The 5,767-nt window shown below is 40.8% G+C and overlaps 1 pseudogene; it reads right to left on the bottom strand.

The window, feature by feature from the left end:
• Positions 1-254: 254 nt before the first annotated feature.
• On the bottom strand, positions 255-1,413 carry LOC133756783 (pyruvate dehydrogenase E1 component subunit alpha, somatic form, mitochondrial-like; annotated as a pseudogene).
• Between the last annotated feature and the right edge of the window lie 4,354 nt (positions 1,414-5,767).

Here is a 5,767-nt window from a genome sequence, read left to right on the forward strand (position 1 = left end):
TTCCACTGCTTTCCAAGGCCATATCAGGGAGTCCACTAAGCCACAGCACTGGCCCCTCAATTTCATCTTTTAATGGAACAATGTACAAACTGCATGCAAGAACTCTCCTTTTAATTTAACCTGCATACCATTTAGTCTCACTGAAAGTTTACAAGACTTTCATTTCCAGGGTTTTATTCTTCCATAATACTTAGAACAGGCTTCCATTTGGTTACTGATGAAACAACCATCCATCCACTACCTGTGGTCTCTCATTAACTGACTGACTTAAACTTGACCCACTGATTGGCACCGTGAACTTCAAAAGGGGGATCGCGGCTGTAGATGTGGTAGCTGAGTTCTTCCAAAGGCGGCTCAGGGTCAGTTGTGGCAAACTGGGCAGCACCCTCAGTCTCCTTCCTCACTTCAACATCAATTTCCTTTAATTCTTCAACACTGGCAAGATTGCTGTTCACCATCCTATCCTTGAGAAGCATGATGGGGTCCCTCTTACATCTTACTTCCTGAATCTCTTCTTGGGTGCAGTAACTGACTCCAGGGTCACTTATGCTGTGCCCATGGTAATGGTAAGTCTGCAGCTCCATCAGGATGGGTCCCTTCCCAGATCTACAATAAGCAGCTGCAAACTTTGTTGTCTCTGGGACACAGAGGATATCCATTCCATCTACCCTCAGTCCAGGGATAAAGTCGCCTCTCTTGTAATCAATGCTGGCTGAGGCCCTCTCAACCAATGTTCCCATTCCATAGCAGTTATTCTCACAGATAAAAATGCAAGGTAATTTCCACAAGGCTGCCATATTGTAAACTTCAAATATCTGACCCTGGTTAGCAGCACCATCAACATACAGTCAAACAGACCTCATCTTTCCCATTGTACTTACAGATCAGGGCAATCCCAGCTTCCAGGGGCACCTGAGCACCCATGATGCTGTTGTACCCGTAGAATTTCTTGGCATACATATGCATTGATCCTCCTTTCCCCTTAGCACAGCCTCCTCTTCACCCTGTAAGCTCTGCAAGAATCTCACAGACAGAAAGGTCCTGAGTGAAGGTAAAGCCGTGAGCCTGATAGGCCATGATGAGGTGGTCAGTGGGGTTTATGCCAGCCTCCAGGCCCACACAGCATGCTTCCTGACCATCACACAAGTGACAGAAACCACGGGTAACCTTCTGCTTATACAGCTGATCTGCCTTTAACTCCATTCGGTGCACAGTCTGTATCATCCTGTAATGTTGGAGCCCATCCTCCCTGGTGAGCACTGTTGTGACAGGAGGGCCCTCTTCTAGCTGATGAAGGTCACATTTCTTAATCTTGAATGTAGCATCATTTTCAAAGTTGTAGGATGCCACCAGCACTCTCCTTGCTGGCTTCTGGGCAGTACCAGAGAATATGCGGGAGACAGCGGCCAGCATCTTCCTCGAGGAATGCAAGAAGCAGCAGCCACAGCAACTCCCAAACCACCCCAGGAGAGCAGCTCAGCCATCCTGAAGTCTCCTTCAGGTGCCCCAGCTGTAATTTCTTTTATAAGGAAGTTGTTATAATCACCTCCTCTCCCTGGTATTCTCTGCACAAGAAAAAAGAAGCAACGAGGACAGACCAGAAACAAACTGTTAATTTATACCTCATATTTATTATTTATGGCCCTTTAACATACAGGACTAATAATGCAGAAAGTTTGAGATATTTCACTGTGTTAGTGTTTTTTATTCAGAAAAAGAAACAATAGAGGGTCCGGCGCTGTGGTGCAGTAGGTTGGTCCTCCGCCTGCGGTGCCCACATCCCACATGGGCGCTGGTTCTAGTCCCGGCTGCTCCTCTTCCAGTCCAGCTCTCTGCTGTGGCCTGGGGGAGCAGTGGAGGATGGCCCAAGTCCTTGGGCCCCTGCACCCACGTGGGAGACCTGAGGGGGCTCCTGGCTTCACATCAGCACAGCTCTGGCTATTGCAGCCATTTGGGGAGTGAACCAACAGACAGAAAACCTTTCTGTCTCTTGTACTCACCATCTGTTAACTCTACGTCTCAGGTAAATAAATAAAATCTTAAAAAATTCCAATAGAACTTGCAAAAATAAAACACCAAGTTATAGTCCAATAAAAATTCAATTAATTTAAAAATACATTATCTGGAAAGGGGGAATCACTAGTCTGGCCCAAACTGTGTTTGAAATACCAGGTATATGAACTTTACCAAGGAAATCCAGGGTTTTTGTGGACCCTATGACCTCACAATGAAAAATCAACCAAGATGCTCACATGTTCCCAGCAGTGAATTGAACTAGATCAGGATGTTAAAAGATACACACACACACACACACACATACATGTGATTGATATGAAGACAAAAAGAAAATTATAATGAGGTAGTGAAATTTAAAATATATGGTGATTAAAGGGAAATATATGAATAATTTAGAAGGAATGATATTGCTGCCTATATTTTTACATTATTAACAAAAGAAAAATGATTGCCTTCAAAATATTTTTTTAAGATTAGAAAACAGGGTGCTGGCATTGTGGTGCAGCACCTTAAGCCACCACCTGCAATGCCAGGCCTTTGACACACACAAGGGAGAGCCAGATAGAGTTCCAGGCTCATGGCCCTGTCCTCATCCAACCCCAGCTGCTGCAGCTATTTGGAGAGTGAACCAGTGGATGGTTCTCTCTCTCTCTCTCTTTCTCTCTCTCTCTCTCTCTCTCTTCTTTCTCTCCCAGTCTCTCCCTTTCTCTATGTAACCCTGCCTTTCAAATAAATAAAGAGTTTTAAAGGTATGGAAACAAAAGTAAGTCAGGAGCAGACAAATGAGGATTTGGAGATGGATACCTAAGAATTTTCCTTTGAAATTTATGAACTTATCCTGTTCAACAAATGGACTTAGCCAAGATGTTGACCTGGTGGAGGATATCTGGACAGTTTCCCTGGGAGATTTTTTGGGAAAAGTTTAGATTTATCAAAAACTCTCATAATGACCAGATACTATTGCTCTCTGGCCCTCTGGTAAGTCAACAATTAAAATACCTCGCACATCCCAATAAAACCTTGCCATGATTTTGCCTTTGTCAGTCTTCTCAACCACCTTTTGGTAGTCATTGCTTTGATGGGGTTTTCTTCACAATTGTATTGGTACCACCATGATTCATCCCTGATACAGTTCTTAGAAGATATGCTTCAGGATATTATAGAGAACAAATAAATTTCTGGTATTATGTTCTTCTGGTTCTATGTTCTTCTTACTTTTTACTTATTCAATATTATGGCTAGTGTTGAATTCAGCCTACAATTGTAGAGTGGATTGAAATTATGTCTGCAAAAAGTAAAGAAAAAAGAGAGGCAGGAGAGGGATTAAGGGAGGGAAAGGGGGAGAGAGAAATGTAGTTATCTTCTTAGAACTCTACCTTTAAAATACATGAAATCTGTTCTTTTTATATTAATAAAATTTTAAAAGGAAAAACATTCCTGCAAAAATGAAGTATCACAGAGTGGGTGATTTAAACAACAAAAATTTATTTTAACACAATTTTGGAGAATAGAAGTCCAAGATCAAGGTGTCAGTAAGGTTGATTTGTTGCAAGTCCTCATTCCTGGGCTGTGGGTGGCTGTCTTCTCCCTCTGTCTCTTTCCCAGTATTGTTAATCAGTCTCATAAGAGTACCAGTCATAATATGGTAAAATAACCATTTTACCTTAATTATGTTTTTAAGGAACCTATCTCCAAATATACTTACATTGTGATTTACTAGGGCTTAGAGTTTTACACACAAATTTTGGAGAACATCATTCAGCCCATAACCCTGTGGGAAAAAAAACAGTTTTCAATTTTTCTATTCCAGTGCCTTTGCCAGCTCTATTTCTTACTTTCTAAGCTGTTCTCCTAATTCAACATAGTCCTTGTTCTTGATGGTTTTGCACTTCTAAGTTATGGGGGTTAGTTCAGAGATTAGCAAATGCCCCAGGTGATGAAATACAAAGAAATATAATTTTCATTGGTAACAGAAATCCTACACCCTTAATTGATACATAAAAATTATCAATATTCAATATCAGAGTGCCAATTCTATTCTAGCTATGCTGTACAGATCTAGTTTCCTGCTAATACATCTTGGGCACAACAGATGATAGCTCAAGTGACTGTGCCCCTGCCACTCACATGGGAGATGCTGATGGAGTCTGCTGGCTTCAGCTTGCCTTGCCCTTGATGCTGCAGGCATTTGAAGAGTGAACCGGCAGATGTAAGATTTCTTTCTCTCTCTGTCTCTCCTTCTCCCTTTCAAGTAAATGAAAAAAAGTAAATAAGCATTTAAAATTATATTTGTGGATTGTCTTCTGATGTTTCAACACATGTATCCATTACATAACATTAAATCAGGGTAAAGGCAGTGATATCCTCAAACATTTAGCATTTTTAATCATGAAAATATTCAAAATCCTTTCTGTTTTACTTTTAGAAAAGTGCACAGTATATTATCTATTCACTCCATTCTGCAACAGAACAGCAACATTTTTTATTCTATTTTACTGTAAGCTACTACCCACTGCCAGTAACCAAATTTCATCCATGCCTCCCTCTCTCCTACTCTCCTCTGTCTCTGATAACCACTATTTAACCACTATTCTAATTTTATTCAATTTTGCTTTTCTAAATATTTATTTTCTTATTTGAAAGGCAGAGTTACAGGAAGAGGCAGAGGCAGAGAGAGAGAGGTGCATCTGCTAGCTCACTTCTCAGATAGGTGCAATGGCCAGAGCTGTGCCGTTCTGAAGCCAGGACTGCAGAGGTTTTTTTGGGTCTCCCACGGAGGTACCAGGGCCCAAGGACTTGGGCCATCTTCCACTGCTTTCCCATCCCATAGCAGGGAGCTGGATCAGAAATGGAGTAGCCAGGACTCGAATTGGTGCCCATATGGGATGCCAGCATTGCAGGTGGTGTCTTTGTCCACCATGCTACAGTGCCGGTCCCTACTTTCAACTTTTAAATAAACTTTTTAGATTCCACATAGGAGTGAGATCATGCTGTAGTTGTCTTTCTGTGCCAGACCTATTTCACTTAACATTATCACCTACAGCTCCATCCATGTTGTCACAAATAACAGTGCTGACTGGCAATCCATTGTATTTGTATGTATAAGCTACATTTTCTTCACCCATTCATCACTTCATGGTCATTTAGCTTGTTCCCATTCTGTAGGACTGTTGATTGTTTTCTTTGTGGCACTTCAGTTTAAGGAAGTCTTATTTGTATGTTTTTGCTTTTGTTTCTTGTGCATTTTCAGCCTAATTTTTATAAAAACCTTGCTATAATCTATGTCTAATCATATCCTGTGATTTCTTTTAGTAGTTACATAGTTTCAAGCCTTACATGTAGGCTTTTATGCATAGTGACAGTCTATTTTCATTCTTCTCCCTTTGGAAATCCAATTCTCCCTGCATCATTTATTGAGAACATGTCCCTTTCTCTAATGCATATTCTGAGCACCTTTGTCAATGATCAGTTTCCTGTAGATGTGTGCATTTATTTCTTGGTCTTTATTGCATTCCTTTGGTCTATATATTTCTTTTTATTCTAATACCATTCTGTAGCATATATATTTTTCTTACTTTGTTCTTTTTTTAATATCAAGATTACAAAGCTGTGTTCTGCTCCTCCCTTGAATTTTACTTAAAAGAATTCACTTTGAGAAGTTTCTCAGGCCTTCCTCTCTTGGCATTCCCTTCCTAACACTGCGGCAGGAGGTTTCTGACTTCAATAAATATACTCTGCAGAGCAGTTTACA

Source organism: Lepus europaeus, chromosome 3 (genome assembly GCF_033115175.1).
Source record: "Lepus europaeus isolate LE1 chromosome 3, mLepTim1.pri, whole genome shotgun sequence".
Lineage (NCBI taxonomy): Eukaryota > Metazoa > Chordata > Mammalia > Lagomorpha > Leporidae > Lepus > Lepus europaeus.